Raw genomic sequence first — 17,533 nt, 5'->3', positions numbered from 1 at the left:
GCAGTCTGTGAACACACGCTGTTCTGTGAGGTGAAATGAAGCACAATAAGCAGAAACAACTTAGAGATTGGTTTTAAAAGTGAAAATCTGAACTTAAATGCTAATGTAGGCAGATGTATTAGAAAAAGTTTCTATGGCACTTCTCTCCCTTGAGCATCCAGTTGGGCTATAGCAATGGTTCTTTGTATTGCCAGGCCTTAAATCAACTCATTCTCTGCATCCAAAAGCATCTGGGCATCCAGCCCAGACACTTCTCCATCTGAATGGAAGCAAATGACACTGCAATTAGATAGAAAAACTGGTGACTCTTTTTCCAGGCAGGCAGTGATATTATTTATGATCTACAAAGCCTAAATGGCCAAGGACCTGCTAATATGAAAAATCTACTTTTGTTGCTAGGTCATACACTGCCACTGATGGAATCAGTCAAAACACCCTGCTCAGTGTCACACTGATATAAAACAGATCAATGAACTAAGCTGCCAATTGATGTAGCTCCATTGCTGGAGTCCCAGTGTTGAAAACAGTCCACTTTTGGTAGGAGCGGCCAAGGCTCCTAAGAGCAGTGAACTATTTTAACAGTGTTTCTTTGTTTTGGTTATCTCTGGCTACTTATGTATTTCTTTTCATGGTCTAGAGAGCTTTCCTTTGAACTGATACAACTTTAACTTCATAAAGAACATGGACAGACCTCTGCAGAACTAATCCTAAAGCTTGACAACTGTGTTTTCTTAACATTTGTTGTAATCACCACTAGTAGGTATTTTAACGTCATTATAGATTAGTACATCTGATCTAGCAAGGACTTGAGGAAAAAATGTTACATCTGTATTTGTGGTTTGAAATGAAGCACATAAATTATGATAATGAATTAATCTAACACTATCCTTCAATTTGTGCACACAGAAGATATTCAGAACGCTGTGATTTTTAATTTCTTTTTTAAATTGATAATTGGATTTTTTTAATATCCCCCAAATAAATCAATAGAAACACTATCTTAAAACACCACCCAAATTTTGAAACAAACTAGTTTAACAAGTTCTAGCTGACCTCTTGAAACACTGATTGACACTTGAGTAGTACTTCCTAAACTTCACTTAAGTACTCCCCACAAAATATCCAGTGAGCATGCTAGCATCATTATATTAGCTTCTGTGTGAAACCATGGTGGAGAGGAGCAAGAACTGTTCAGAACCTGAGGTTCTGGCACAGCAGGAGAAGCATTCAGGAAAACCTTACACCAGACTTAGTCTCCAGTCACTGGAAAATGTACTTCAGAAGCCTGTAAAGCTGTTCAGCCTTTTGACTGCATGTGTCCAACATGGAAATTGAACATGAATTAAAAAAGATAAAAAGAAAATGTTCCAAAGAGAAAGAGCAAATGAAATACATTCATCTTTGCAACTCCACTATGCCATTCTCATATTACCCTTGTATTTTGTATAGATCCAGTGTAACCTATTTGGGGCGTATTTCACCTTCAGAGCTTTGCAAATTGCCCATTGGAAGAACCCTTCTATCTTCATTGGCTATATCATTTCCCTATGGTGCCAGTGCTCTAAACTGAGGCACTGCTGTTGGTTTCCTGAAAGTAGATGAAATGAATGAGAATTTTTGTATCTATGAGTCATGAAAAGTAGATAATGTGACATTCATTGAATATTGAAATACTTCTAAGTAAGTCTACTGATAGATGCAGTTTCTTCACCTTTGATAAATCGAGCTTTCCATGAAGACACACTCACATTATTCTCTATGAACCAAAAAGTACGGTGTATTTTTAAACTTCATAAATTTAAGTAGGATTTTTGTATGACATGTCCGAACGCTGGTATTAGGGGAACCTCATTAACAGAGTGCTCTTCACAGAAACCATCTCTGCTCTCAGCATGTATAAGCAATCTAAACATAAGTAACAGAAACTTTGAGGTCCTATTCTTTCTGGAAATCCTTATGGATGAATTATCTATCTGTAGTTTGATAAAGAGTAAATCATCACTTTAAAACATCCAACTTAATGGGTTTCCAATTTAATTGGAAATGATGTGATTTTCTTCTGGATTACGATTTTGACACTTCATACCCTCATACGTTGGAAAACTCCCTTCTAATCTACCAGACTTCACATAAATATTGGAACCAATTAATACCACTTGTTTCCATCCAAAATACAACAGCAGGAAAAAAAAAAAAGTTTGTGTTTCAGTATCAGTAGATGCAGACTGCCTCCACTGTATCTCTAGCAACTCTAAGGAATGTAGGAGTAGTGCCAGATATCAATTTCCATTCTCATAAAGCACAGCAACAGTTATGGCTTGTTTCCACAAACTCAAATTAGTTACATTTCATTGTACGTTTTATGCATTCCTGGAAAGGTTTGTGAATGAGAAATGCATTGAATGATACACGCACAGAAACCACATCTGGCTCAGGACAGCTCTTGCCCTGCCAGCGGGTGGAGTATGGAAGAGTACTTAGAGATCATGCCTACACACTTCAGTCATCTGCTGCTGGCCACATTAGATGTGATTCTGTATTAGATGAATATTTGGTCCAACACAATAAGGCCAATCTAACATTTTGATAAGAGAAATTCTGCCCTGGAAAACCAGCCAATGCAGAATGACAAATGTAGGTGATCCTTTCAATACAAGTTAGAGTCAGAAATGTACTTTTATAGCTCCTGACTGCCTTTTGATGACAATTACTGAGTGAGAACAAGCTTTCACAGTGTGACTCAGATGATTAGTTCTCTTAAAGCTTCCATTTTACGAAACTTTCTTATACAGAACACCTGACTGTAGAATTTTAAAGATGCCAAAGAAACAAAAAAGATTTCTGATTCCATGTCATTTAGGCTCTTCTGAAGAAACTTTACCTGTGAAAGACATAAACATGGCCACCCAAAAGTATATTCAGTCTCGTATCTTGTTTTCAACAAGATTCAGAGGGAAGCAGCAAGTGGGATGCAAGCATGCAGCTGCATATGCCCAGAATTTTCTCCTATACTCATGCTGTTAGTGACCCCAGAAGTTTCTCTGTCTAGAAACAGTGTCTCTGACTTCACTACTTGTTAATTTTTGTTTCAATTAATTCCTGTAGTTGTTTTTTCAGCCCATATGTACTTTCAAAATCTACATCTAGTAGCAGACTTCCACATCTCACCTACATGTGCCTAGAAGCAGCTTTTCTGGTTTGCTCTGAAACCGCCACCTATGAGTATTATTTAGGCACTGGAAGAGACAGCTCTCAGTGTATAATAATTTTCATTAGGACCATTAACATGATTGGATATTTGTTCTTGGAAATGCTACACAGAAATGATCTAGGACTGAATTCTGCAGGAGCTATGCCAGGAAACAACAGAAATGCATCACTAGAAATATATCCCCTTTAAGAAATTTATTTTAGCATCCCTTCATGCAATTCAGGATTTTTAAAACAGATTAAGGTAAGTAGGAAGAAAACTAAAACCCTAAAGAAATGCTGAAATGCTACCAATACTGCCTAGAAAATAGCTTTGTTTTGGTTGTTTGTAAGACAAGAACAAAAAAAAAGTAATATACAAGAAGGATATAAGCCTCTAACAACAGCATGGATTTGCTCAGAGTTTGTCAGAAGTTCTTTGACATAGGACAGACGTATAAAACAAAAACATTCAAATGCACTGTCCCTGCATTAGAGTTACTAAACTGGAGCAGACTCAAATTAGGAGCAGTAGTAGTAGTACTTCAGGAACACAGAATTTACCACTTGTGAGGGAGCATCAGATCCATCTACTGGGGTCAGCCATTCCTGCGGCACAGGATTGCTCTGCCAGGCAACTGTCTCCCCAAAACAGCAATTGGAACTGATATTCAACTCTAGCACTGCTGATACATAAAAATAATTTAAAAAAAACATAAAATCTGTGAGGAAACATATATGGTAACAGTGATGAATTGGATGTGATAGGAAGTTTTAGTCACCTCTTCTCACTTTTAGAAAGTTTTAGAAAATACTTAAAAAAATAATATTAATTTGTATATAATGTAAATGGTAAAATGCCTTCTATGAGTGTTTTGGTGATCTATTTTAATGGAACCAAAATATAATTAATATTTTTAGTATCACTCAGTGATAATTTTTCAAATCCCAGATTGAGATTTTCCATTTTTTTTCCCCAAACAGCATTTTACATGTGTGTATATATATATATGTATGAATATTTACACATAACATATAGAAGGACCCATTTCCTGCTACAGTACAGTCAAGAGGTTGGAGAAGAACAGAGTAGTTCCAGTATCTCTTACACGTACTTAACTGTAAATAGCTACTCCCACCTTCCCTCTAGTAAATCACTATTCTGGTTTACTAGAATACTAAAACAAATTTCATTGGAATTTGTAGAGCTAAATTTCCAACTAGGTTTTAATAATTCCCAAATTAGATATTTTAAAATCTTTTTCTAAAATTGTCTGTATATGTACACGGAGAAAACCTTGCACTGTGAGCTACTAAGAAGCTACAAAATGGAAACTTCTACAATTAATGTGCAATTACTTTGTGTATTGGCTAGGAAAATATGCACTGTCCAAAATTATAGAAGCTTTCACAAACACCATAAACAATCAAAAGTGAGATTCATGTAGTTGAATCATATTCCCATCTTCTCCCTTAATTTAACCATGCTGCCCTCCTGTGGATCTCAGGATATGTATAATGCAGTGGCTCAGGCTATGAACGTCCAGCTCACATTCATCCCTGCTACCTGTATTGTGACTGACCTTAACAGGAAAGAAAATGCAACTGTGAAACAATAAAAAGAGGTTAAATTAAACTTCAGGGCAAAGACTGTAAAACTTGTATTTGAGATAGTTTTAAAATGAGTATTTTAAATAAGTATAAAGCCTTATTATTCCACAGATCATGGATTTATGGGAGCACAGAGTCATACATATTAATAGCACACTTACTCTCAAATTAGGGGGAGAACATTCATTGCATAATGACGAGTTACTTAATCTGTTGAAGTGCCAATGCAATTGAACACATATATTATAAACATTATCCAACAACTCAGAAGGCATGGAAACAATTTGCAAAAGTATCAGAATTTGAGAAACAGAAAATGTGTCAAACTGGTGAAACTAAAATCTTTTTTTTTTCTGATATGGAGATACCAAAAACATCTTGAGGAATTATTGAGTCAAAAATACATCATGTCTTCAAAAGCATTAAAAAAATGGTTTTGAATAGAAGAATCTGAAATTAAGGAAAAGTATAATAAGTTATTAAAAGAAATTGTCTCATGCGGAAATCATTTCAGATCAACTGCATTTGCATAACATCATCTTAAAATTATCTCTGTTATCACTTATATGGAAATTAACGTTACGCACTAAAACATTTATAGAATTTCAGCTCATGTATGCTCTGTTAGAATTGTCAGCTTTGTTAAATCACAGATTTCAAACAGATTGGTACAGAATAGATACCAAAACCACAGAAGTACAACAGCTGTAGTGACACAACACTGCTGTTTTGCTTCTAGAACTGAATTTCTACATGCTGACAAATTATACTTAAAGCCTTAATGACAAAGAATGCTTAAAAATATGCTTCTCTTTCCAAATACCAAAATTTCTAAAAACTACAAAGGTAGAGTGCTGCTTTCTGTTTTTTAAAATCTAATACTATGAAGTAAACACTTTCTTTTTAGAACCCTTTTTGTCTTTAACTTAGGAATAAAACTGTGAAAAGTGAAATCCTAAATTGTAAATCAAGCCATTCCATGCCAAAATATTTTATACATTATTGAAAACACCGTGAAATAAATAGAAGTCTTGGGAAAGCAGAAAAAAATAATAATTACTTTGAACAAGACAGTATAGTCACATGCTATTTTGTTCCAATTAGCAAAGCTGCTAATATGCCATGTCAATAAAAAACAATTGACCTAAGTAGTGGGTCTAATTAAATGAAATAAGATAATTAAATGCTTCTCAAGATATAATAAAAAATGATGGCTGAAAGTGTTCCATAATGTTGTCTTTTTGTTTTCCTATTATCTGCTTTTCTGCAGAATTATAGCCAGTGTATCTATATGCGTAAAAGATAGATAGCACCCAGATGTTAATGTGTTGGTGGCAGGAATCAGGTGTTCAATTAAAATTTATTGAGTGTGCAAGGAAAAAACCCAAGCCTTCCATTAAGCAGAATACATACAGCTCAATTAAAACTGAATGCAACATTTGAGATTAAATTGTACACTCATATTCAATAACAGCAATAAAATTCTACTTGACATAAGATTACTTTATTAACTTAATCATACAATACTAATCTAAGAATTGGGGTTTTCTGTTTTAAAGTGGATCCATTACTTCTCAGTATACAAAAGAAAAGCTGCATGTATGCAAAATGTTGGTTCTCCTTCTATGTTGTGTTTTTTTTTTTTTTGTATAAGTAGTCAATGAAAGAAAAGCAACCATAATACTATTAGAAATCTTATTTTAGCACATATCCTCGGCTAATGGCAATATTAGTTATATTTAATACTAGTCTAGATTGTTTGCATAACAAGCCCAATTTTGTTTGAATGCATTCTTTATTCAGAATTTGTTTCTAAATGGCTTGACTGAAAGATCCTTAAAATGACATCTTGTGACCCTGTAAAATGGCATCTCTTAGCAGTCTACAGACCTTAACCTATGAGGAATAATTTCACTGTCTAAGTGCAATGGAATTCAGTTTGTTCTTCGAAGCTAAGACTTAGGAGCAGATGAAAAAGGTGAGAGGGCCACAAACATTCAGTTTTAGAAAAGAGACTGGACAGGTACGAGGACAGCACTTCCTCAGGTAAAGTTCTCCATGCCAGCACTAGTAAAAACTTCACTAAATTTTGTATTTGCTTCTACTTGGTCAACGGCATTGGGCATTCCACTTAAAATTTTTAACTTCAAATGATATAAAATTTAAGTGAGCTTAAAGTCTCAGAGTTCAAAATCACAAATGGAGGAACTCTTGATAAGAATAGTAACTTCTAAGCCACTGATTTGCTGAACAACAGCTACTAGTTCTGTATTTAGGGTTCTGTTCACTTCTCTCACCAGAATCATAAAGCTTTTCAATTTCGGAATAAACTTTGAAGAGAAGCAGATGGCAGTTTTGGCAATCTTCTAACATTACCAGAGGAGCTCTCCATCTGGTAAAGGAAGGGAAGTTGCTCTGACCCCAGTGGAGACTGAGCAATGGAAGTCAAACCTACCAGAACACTTCCCCTGCCAATTTGTCCCCAGCTCACTCCATAAAAGAAACATGAAAAGATAAGCTGACTGGTCTTTTCTCACTCTTGCTCCAAGGGCAAGCCATACACAGCATTTAACATAGCACTTCATGTGCATTTTTCACTTACATCTTCTCATATCATTTATGCACGAAATGGAAAAAAATAATCCTATATATTACAAAAAGACAGAGCAATACTACATCGGTCTATGGACACAAATTTAATTTAGGATGGGATGAAATTAAAACAGGTTTGTGACAGTAAGTATGCTAAAAGATTCTTTGTAGGGTTAACTCTTTGCTAAGTCATTATTGAAATGAAAAGCTGTGAAGTGTGCTAATTGTGCCAAACGCTGTATGAAAGCAGGGCTGCACTGCTGCCTTCATGGAAACCACCAGCCTTCTGAGGGGCTGCCGCCACGCTGCTAACCGGGGGTGTGAGATGGGCTCAGGGACCCCGACAAAATGGTACTGTGTGGAACTGCCAACCCGGCTGTATTGACGTTTAACAGGACGTGGGCTATTCAAAGGGAGCTGGCTGTGATGAATGTACTATTTGGGCAAAACATCAGGAGTGCGGGGCCATGGGGACTCTGTTACTGGTTCAGAATCAAATGCAATACTGTAATAATTGAAATTATACTACTGTGGTGAATTAAACACATTAACATTGAATATGTAAAAAAGTTACCTCTGTCTTTAAACCTTATGTATCCTGCTACAAAATTGCAAGTAAGAACCTTATTAGCCACATCCAACCTTTTGTTATCTTTTTTCTGCCCATATAGAATAGGACATTAAGAATTAAAATCCACCCTCAGACACAGTATAGAAAAATTAACCCTGTGGTATCCAAGCCAGTAACTGAGCAAAGGGAGAATTAGATTGGTTACTATCACATTTTAAATTAATTTTGCAGTCCTAAGTGCCTTTGATTTTGTGAGGGTTTATATTCCATAAGACAAAAATTAGGTGAATGCTAGCTTCATGCAAGTAACAGATGGACAACACAAGTGACAGAAGGACATAACACACGCAGGTGGTGTGCCCCCATCCTCACAGTTAATAGTACTGGCACTCTCTGTAGAGAAATAATGCCAGGCCATGACAGACCATATGTAATGTCAATGTATGTCAGGTGGAAATAACTCTTTCTTAAATTTTATATCACAGAGTAGTGTATGATACAAAGAAGTAAGTCAGATCACCTGACAAGAAAGGCTAATAAATAACAGCATCTCTCACCTGACTGATACATGTGCTATACTGATTTGTAGAATAATAAAGCAATAAAAAATAATCTGAAACAATTACTTCAATGATATTTGGTCCTGCATTCTGGGAAAATAATTATAATGCTCAGATAACTATGTGCAGTGATAATGTTGCAAATATCACAGTCAGTTATGTCTTCATTACTACAGACTCATGAATGGAAGAGAAGTTTCCAGACAACTTTCAAAAGGAATTTAAATGGCAAAAAAGCTAAAACTTATAATACAAAATAAATTCTCAAACACATAATATATTCTATGATGTATAATTCTGGAATAGGTTATTAAGCAGGGATATTTGAGTGCAATTTCATTCTAAAGATACTGTCAGCAATATTTTGAATGTATTTACAGCATAGTAATTTTTTCTCAAGGTTTAGTCAAGCCTAAATGTCAGAATTTGTTCTGCATGATACTCTTCCAAAGCTGTGGGAACTGTGTAACAATAGCATAAATGAATTTAAGCTAAGGAAGTCGATCTGAAAATTCCAGTCAGACCAGTCTGTTAATTAGATTGCAGTTACTGGGAAGTTCCCACCAGTCTGAACTTTTCACTGCAAATTTTAGAACACTTCTGGTAGATATATTTTTTAACTATTTACAAATTATTCTAGTAAAGTAAAAATAAGCACCATACTTTATGCTCTCTTATTAGTGTGACAAACGCATAGGGAAAAACTAACGTTTCTATATTTCACTTTGTGTACATGTAGTGACTTAACTGCTCAGACCATGATCTTCCCATGTGAGGACACACTCTGCTGGAGTGTAACAGCATTTATTTTTTTAATATTACCTTCAGTCCACGTTGCGCTGAGTTGTCAACCCATCTATTCTTCCTATCTTGTATATGAAAAATACTTATATGTAAATTAAACTTAAAACAAGGTTATTGCTTAGTGGTTTAAAACAAAAGTCAGTTACAAATCACACTCAGTTTAAGAGTTTCTCAATTCCTCACCTACAATTTCATGAATTTATGATCTATTTTCAGTTAAATATTAGTTCATCATTTGGCCTTCTAAGTTACCACCAGCTTTGTTATTTTTAAAGAAAATTCTGAAGTTGTGAGTAGAGCACTTCCAATAAAGGACTCAGTATGGATTTTATTCTTTATATGTTTAAAAATTCACTGAAGCAAACATTTACAAGCACGAAAACTATGGTTTTACAGGAACATATATTTCATGTATTTTCAAGATTGAACCTTTGCTTATACAGCAGCAGTATCTCAGCTAGGAAGAACTTCAACCTTTCAGCCTCTTCCGTGCCTGAGGAGATGCAGACTGTGAGGATGGACACTGACAGGATGGGAAGCTGTGTGGACACCTCCTTGACATGGGCATCAATGGAAGCTGTTGCCCAGTTCTGACAACTATATTTAGGTACTTTAATTAATTACCTAAACAAAACAGGATGCATCCATGGTGGTAACTTAGTTTGAATATGGACTGTGCTTTTGAAGATGGTATCTCCATTGACCCTGCTGCAGCACATGGTCCACAGTAAGGAATAGATTCCGTGCATGGGAACGGGATTTCTCTCGCATGAAATGAAGCCAGAAGCAGCGCTCAGTCAGTGCACCTCACATATACCAGCCACTAATGGACAGTCAGTTCAGGACAACACCAGGCAGAGATTAGACTAAATCCCCAGAAATACATACAAGGCGGATATCAAGTCCTCAGCAACCATCGAGTCACTTTACAAATGTGTGAGGGCACACTTCGCATTTGGTTCCCTCTGTAGCCAAGAGGCATATCACACACCATTCAGGTCTTAAGAGATTTCCATCTTTGTACTGGGTAGCATAACTTCAGTAGCCGTCAGGGGCTAAAAATCTTTCATAGGTACCTCAGTTAGACAAGTGATGCTGCAGCGCAACTCATCACCATCTTTACGATCTGAAGTGACCTCTTCCCTAACATGATAAACCAAGAACTGCTGCCAAGGCTTTTTCTTCACTTCTGTTTTCTCACATATACACACAAAGACCAGGAAGTTTAGACTGGGGAAGACTTAAAGTTGAGAAATGCTGACAGGAATTTGATAATATAGACTTAAAAAGTCTACCTAGAAGTTTTATGGTTCACTGAGATGTTCGGTCATTGGTTCTGAGATCTCACATGGTAAGCCTGAAACATTGGCATTACAAGTTGGCATTTGGTCTGAGTACACCAGAAAGGTAAACCACAAGAGACAAGCCAGGCCCAAAGAATAAGAGTTTAGGACCCAGAGAGCCTGAGACATAACTGCATCAAAGAGAGCTGAGGAGAACATGTTACCAAAAAACAGACAGGAAACGAACCTCAGCCAACATGACCAGCTCACTCCAATTGATTATTCTGCAATGTTGAATAAGGATTTTAGCAGTAATGAACCAAAGGAGGATTTGACACACATGCAGTACTGATTATGGGAATTTTCCATACCTAACCATAACCTTCACATATTAAATCATAGTGAAGGCAGGGAGATTGAACAAGTCTTGTTAAAACCACCATCTAAAGCCAAAAGATGTACAACTGAATTTGCATAATTTTGCTCACCAGAGAGCTGAAGAAAATTCATCTTCATATTCTCAGGAGCAACTAGCTTTACAGAGAAATATATAAGAAAAATGAACACCCTATAAAAACAGTTGTAATGATGCTTTAATGGAAGAGTAGAATCATGATTTAAATATTAGTTCTTAAATATGTTCTTAACTCTTTTACTTCATGTTTTTTAAAGTTATGAGAAAAAACATTTTTAAAGAAAAAAAAAAAGTATACTTTCACGTTTTTGACTATTAACCTTGCTTAACCCATAGATCTTTTTCATGTAAAGTATGTTGTGGTTAAGCTAAGTGAGTTTGGATCTAAATTTATATCTCAGCTTTTACAAATATTTCAGATTAATTACTATGGAATGAATGAAGAATGACACCTTAATTAGTAATGCTTCTCTTGGCAATTAGGATTCTCTTGGCTTCTCTTAGCAATTAAAGTGGCAGTGGCATATCATTAAGGTCTTCAAGATTCCCCATGCCTCCTCAGAAGCAATTACTGTGGGAAGCACTGAAAATCAGGCTCATAGCTATAATCTGTTCTCTAAGGATCTAGCAGCAGGATAAACATTTTTGCTTCTTCCTTCCATAGTAATTTTGCATTAACCCATCATCATTATCCAATGAATCACTAATGTAATTTTAATGTGTCATTTTTCATGAAGTTCAATTTTCCTTTTTAAAAAGTAACTGATTACAGTCAATTGATTTTGCAGAAATGTGCAATATTAAAATCACTTTAAAAGAAGACAGTTAACACATTAGCACTTTTCTTTTTTCATGGCAAAATGCTAGTATTCATTTAGCACGATAAAAATTCTAGCATTTAGCACAATTTAAAGTAGCATAACAGAAAATACTACTATGAGGCACTGTGGAATAATAATAGCAAGGCATCCATACATCCGTAAAAGTGAATTAAAATCAGGCCATTCCATCATGCTGTTATAACAAATGCAGGAAATTTTTACCTTAATATATATATGAACAAATGGCCTTATGAATATCAAAATGAGGATGAGTTTGTCAGAATTTATCAAGAAACAGAAGATAATTATAGCTACATGAATGACATTTTTGACCCTCTGACTAAACAAACAAACAAAAAAATCTAAGCCATTGCTATTACATTCCAAATTAAACTTGCTTATTGATTATGGGTCAAAATTTGACTAATATTCTTGTTGAACTGAAAGTCACTGCTTTATTTTTTTTATTTTTGTTTTTGTTCTCATTTTCCAAGGCATCCCTGATTTTTTTCTGAAAATTTCAGAATATTTCAGCTATTCACATCTCTCTGTAGTTCGTTTTCTGCAAGATCTATTTAACATATACAGTTGCTGTTCAAAAATAATTGTAATAAACTCAAACCTGCATTTATTTATAAAAATTTAGAGGAAGAAATCACAGAGCTTTAGATGTAACAATACCTGAAACAGAGACAAAAACAAAATAGGCAACGTTCTTAGGACAGCATTGCCTGTGGTTGGATCACATCATCAGGAGCTCAGATGCTGAGTGAAAACAAAAATGTATTTCTAGTTTTCATGCCTCTGAAAAGGATAGTAATATGACCATAATGAACCTGTTTGTGTGGTCAGCCCAAAATAAAGCTTTGAGAACATGAGTCATGCCATGCTTATTAACTGAGTGTTAACTGGATGTTAATATTTTTGTCAGAGAGCTACTCACATTTATCCATTACCATTCTGGTAGGACAGAACTGGCAAGGGTTTTAAAGAGAGCTTTCATCCAGTGCCGAGGGAATGTCCCTCTTGTGTTTCCCATGCTGGATCTTGCAGAAGACAATGACCTCTGATCACAGAAGTAAAAGCTTGTGCTGGATGAGGTGCCCATTGCTCTGTTACTATAGTCCACATGACCTTTCACTTGAGTGGCTCTTGTGAAGATCACCCCAAGGATGAAAAAAGGTTAAGGCAGAGCCACAAATCTCTCTTATCAGGGCATATTCAAGTTGCTATTATGGGGCAATTTTCTTGTTTAGGGACTACCAGACTGGCAATATGTACCCAGAATCTTCTAAGTGAACTTACTATTTCTTGTGGTGCAGCGATAACATGGGAAGAGGTAATGACTGCATAAAATAGTAGCAAATTAAATATAATTTTGTTTCGAAGCAAAGCATTTTGTCTGTTAAAATATATTAAAGAACTGTCAGATTCCGCAGCAGCTAACAACCCCAAGTTTACTCAGTTCTCTTGTTCATGGTCATTAAAAGGCGCATCACAGGCTTCTGTCATATGCCTTTCCTTTTCTGCCTGCAAGCTCAGGGCAACCATTTTCTGTCACTCTCACAGTTGCTTTCCTTCCAGTGTTTTCCTGCACCTTCCGCTTAGCAAAAACTTCATGCTCCAAAAGGAGCATGGTAAACCCAACTGTTAATTTGTGATTGGCACAGCTGCAGTTGATTTATTCCCATCAATAATTTGCACTATCATTCTGCAACTTTTTATTTCAAATGACAGAAACAATCATCCAAACAGACATATGTTTTTATTAACCATAACAGTCAAGCATTCAGATCATATCAAAAGAATTAATGCAAACTGATGGAACTAACTTCTTTTAGAAAGTTAAAAATTATGCCATAAGCCAGAGACCAGTATGCTCACAGAAAGGGCATGATTACCTGTGGAGCTTCCTAACTAGTCTCATTCCTTCAGCTGGACGCTTCATGTGCCAGAAGTTCTTGAAACACTTGGGTTTACTCTGAGCTGGATACATGAGTCTATCTTGAAGAAAGGGGTACTCACACATTTGTGTTTCACGGTCTTGGATCTTTGGAGTCAGCAACTGTCTCAGAATTACTGTTGAGAAGAAATGTAATTTCCTCTTCCTAAGTATTAGTAAAACGTTCATGTTGTTTAAAAATAATTGGGTAACATCATGCAATATGAAGTGCAGTTCAGTTACAGATCAGTAATGCTACTTCCAAATGGAGGTAATCAGCAATAAATTTCACACTGCTGCATTTTACATCTCCCAAATTACTCTGCAGTTCCCAGCCAGAATGCTTTTCAGTTACTGACAGATCCTTCTTGTGGGATCATTTCTTCCGCAGAAAGCACATGCTCTACACAGATAAATATGTGGTGCTGCTTGTTAGTTGACACTTTGGCATACCTTGATGTAAAAATCAGAGCAGCCATTCCTGAATATGAAGCAGTTTTGCTGTGCTGTATTCTCCTGTTGCTGCTCACCTTTTGAACCGGAATCACTTTTTCTGTTCAACAGTCAACTGTGTTTGAAAGTTGACCACAGCCACCTTCTTTAGCTATGCAACATTTCTTCTCTAAGAGGTGCTGAGTAAGGCACAGGCAGTACTGCAGTTTCCGTCAGCACCGCAGAACTACATACAGGTACAGCACTTGTCTTGACTAGCCCTAAAAGATAACAGTCTTGCTAGGTCTAGGTTGAATATGGGTTGGAACATGACACTTTGCACTCCGTTCCTTTTCTCTCTTCAGTGCCAACGAAACCTAACTGAAACTCTGATACTTATTTATGCCTTCCTGTCAAAGACCACACTGAAATCTTCCTTTAAGCAGTGTCTCAAAGGTCCTCTGTATACGACAACCAAAATAGGTGGCATTGCACATGCTTCAAGTCTGAGCCTTGAGCCAACTAATTCAAAAGCAAGTAACCAAGCTGGTGACCCAAAAGGTCTTCAGCGTTGGTGCTAGAATTACACTCTCAGACAGTTTTTAGTCAGGGTGGAGAGCTGGCCAGGTATAATTTTGCATGCATCTGCCCTCTTACACACACACACTCACAAGTCTCCTTAATGGTATGCACCATGACATGCAAGACTGATGGTACTGATGATCTTGGTGTAAAAAGATAATGCCACCAAATCCCATTCTGACTTCCTCAAATGGTCATATCTGAAATATTTTGTTTAGATTAAAAAAAATCTCTATCTCACTTCTGCTTGATGTGTCTTCACTAGCAAAGACCCTTTAGATATGCCTATTTTTGTTCATCTTCCTTATTACTGACATCCTCATTAGTGTTTAAAAACACTTTAGAACCATGAGTAGATGAGAAAGAGGTTCTTAGGACAATTTAGGCACTAATTTTGAGGCCAGCTACAAACAAAAAAACACTATCCCATTTGCCAGCAACAGGAGAGACAAGAAAAGCTTGTCTTTTGAAATTGCTTGAAATTGCTAGAGAGAGTGAATTATTTTGGCCTAGACCCAGATGACTTGAATACACACTCTTGATTCCTGTGATAGGATTCTCTTGTAGCAGACTGGTAGCAATACCTTCCCTTTTCATACAGAATTTGTATATGAATTGTAGGTCATCTCACAACACTGGAAGGCTTGACACCACAAATGGCAATGGGCAATCCCTGTCAAGTATCTGTAGACAGATCTAACTCCTAAATGTATTTGAGACTAATTAGGGAGTAATTCTAACAGAAATTGTAATAGAAATTATAAGGAACACTGATATTCTCCCCTCATATTATTTCTTACAGATTGATAGTTCTTATCGTAAGAAAATGCTTTGAACAAAACTGCTGATGTTAAAAAATACAAAACAAGCATCTGTGCTCCCAAATGGAACAACCTGTACGTGTTGGAGGACATCAGAATCCCTAAACTACTCCTGGTACAAACAAAAAGTCCTCACAGCGATTAACTGAAATTCCAACATATTTCACTTAAAATATTTATTTTATTTCATTATTTTTCGTAAGAGCATATACATAGACACTATGTTATTTAGAGATCAATATTCATAGCTAGTAGGAAATCTCACTATGAGTGAAGATGGTATTTCTCTGAACCTTGTGGTTATCTGTAGCAAAATGATCTCGCTATCTATCAAAGCAGCTTGAGTTTCACTTAAAATAAAAAGAGATTTAGCTTATAAAAATCACTTGGGTAGCTACTCATAGTCTGACCTCAATATAGATTTGAGAAACTGAATTAGGCAAAAGAAAAAAGAGGATCAAAGCCTGCCTCTCGCTCTTGTAAACTTTATTGTCTGATGATTTGTCATTAATTTTAATATAGTACATAATCTACACTTCTTCTAAATGCAAATACATAGAGAGAAGACTCCGGTGTACCTTACCGCTACATGTTTACCTTCCCCCTCCCCCTCGTTTTTAAAATTTTCCTACTGCCAATACCTTAGCATTCATAAAAAACCCTGTCAAGGCATTCCTCCACATCTAGTGAGTTTTGAGAGAACTTGGATTACTCTGATGTAGCCTAACTATCTAAATTTGGGGCTGCTATAGTGGGGAAAGGATTCCAAATGTGATGAATAGATTTGTAAAATTCAAACAAGCTCAACAGTTCCTACCATTTTACTTTGCTTATACCTCCAGTCTTTATGTTCACAACCTGAAAAATAAGCCTTCTGCCAAAGGACAGCAAGAATCCCACTCTTCAAAGCAGCAGCTGAAGTCAATGCTCTGCCACCCTCTTTTAAGCTGGAAGCAAAAGTGTAATAGCAACAAATGGAAAGCTAGATGGTGCTAATATACTGACTTTATGGTTTCTAACAGATGTGCTGCACGCAAACTTGGAAAGACAAATCAAATGTTATAAAGAGATACAGAAGAGTTTATGTATGTAGATGAAGAAATGCTATAGTTTGATAAATATCTACTTATCTTAACATTTGATTCATGCAATTATGCTGTGTTGATAAATGTAAAAAAAGAATGGAACCTCTCAGGCAGGCCTCTCTCTATTTATGAGAAAAAATTTTACAATATTCACTAATGAGAAAAACATTTTCACTAACTGTTGAAAAGTAGTGTAGAAAGTTACTGTTTTTATCTAATGGAAAATAGTAACATTGAATATATCCATGGTACATATTACCATATCATAAAAATTATTAGGAAGGATTTTCTAAGATGCTGGATACATACAGTTTTCTAAAACTTTTCTCCCGTTGAAGCGACTGTATACCTACTGGTTCTAAGAAAAAAAAAATGCTATATTTTGTTTTGGCTCAGAGAAAGGCCTGAAACCAGTTTCAAATTCACTATAAGCAGCATAAAGGCCTATCTGCAACAGAGCTCATACAGCACTTGCCACAAGAGGTGTGATTGTATTCTTGACATCTTTATCTGTAAAAGTAGCCTAGACTTGAAATAGAGTCATTTTACTGCGGTCACCTCAAACATTTTTCTGAAATAATGATACTTGAAATAGATCTCATCTTCAGATAAGCCTTCAAATGATACAACTTGAAATTATAAAGCTAATTCTGTTCCCTGTCCTGCCCTTTGCTAGGTGACCATGGACAAACAGCATACAAGAGCTGGCAACATCCTCATTCTGGCTGACTTCAGTGTCCATGCAGCTCTTTTTAATTGACTTGTAGGCTTGCTAGTAGCTATGACAACAGTTTATCCAGGTGACTGTCACACATTACAACCATA

The 17,533-nt window shown here is 36.1% G+C and overlaps 1 protein-coding gene across 15 annotated transcripts in view; it reads right to left on the bottom strand.

Annotated features, from left to right (window-relative positions):
- CADPS2 (calcium dependent secretion activator 2) overlaps nucleotides 1-17,533 on the bottom strand; it is a 315,444-nt gene that overhangs the window by 126,281 nt on the left and 171,630 nt on the right. The gene's annotated exons all lie outside the window — the stretch shown is intronic.

This window comes from Anser brachyrhynchus (genome assembly GCF_964034855.1).
Source record: "Anser brachyrhynchus genome assembly, chromosome: 1".
NCBI classification, from domain to species: domain Eukaryota; kingdom Metazoa; phylum Chordata; class Aves; order Anseriformes; family Anatidae; genus Anser; species Anser brachyrhynchus.
This window is presented reverse-complemented; position numbering and strand designations above follow the sequence as displayed.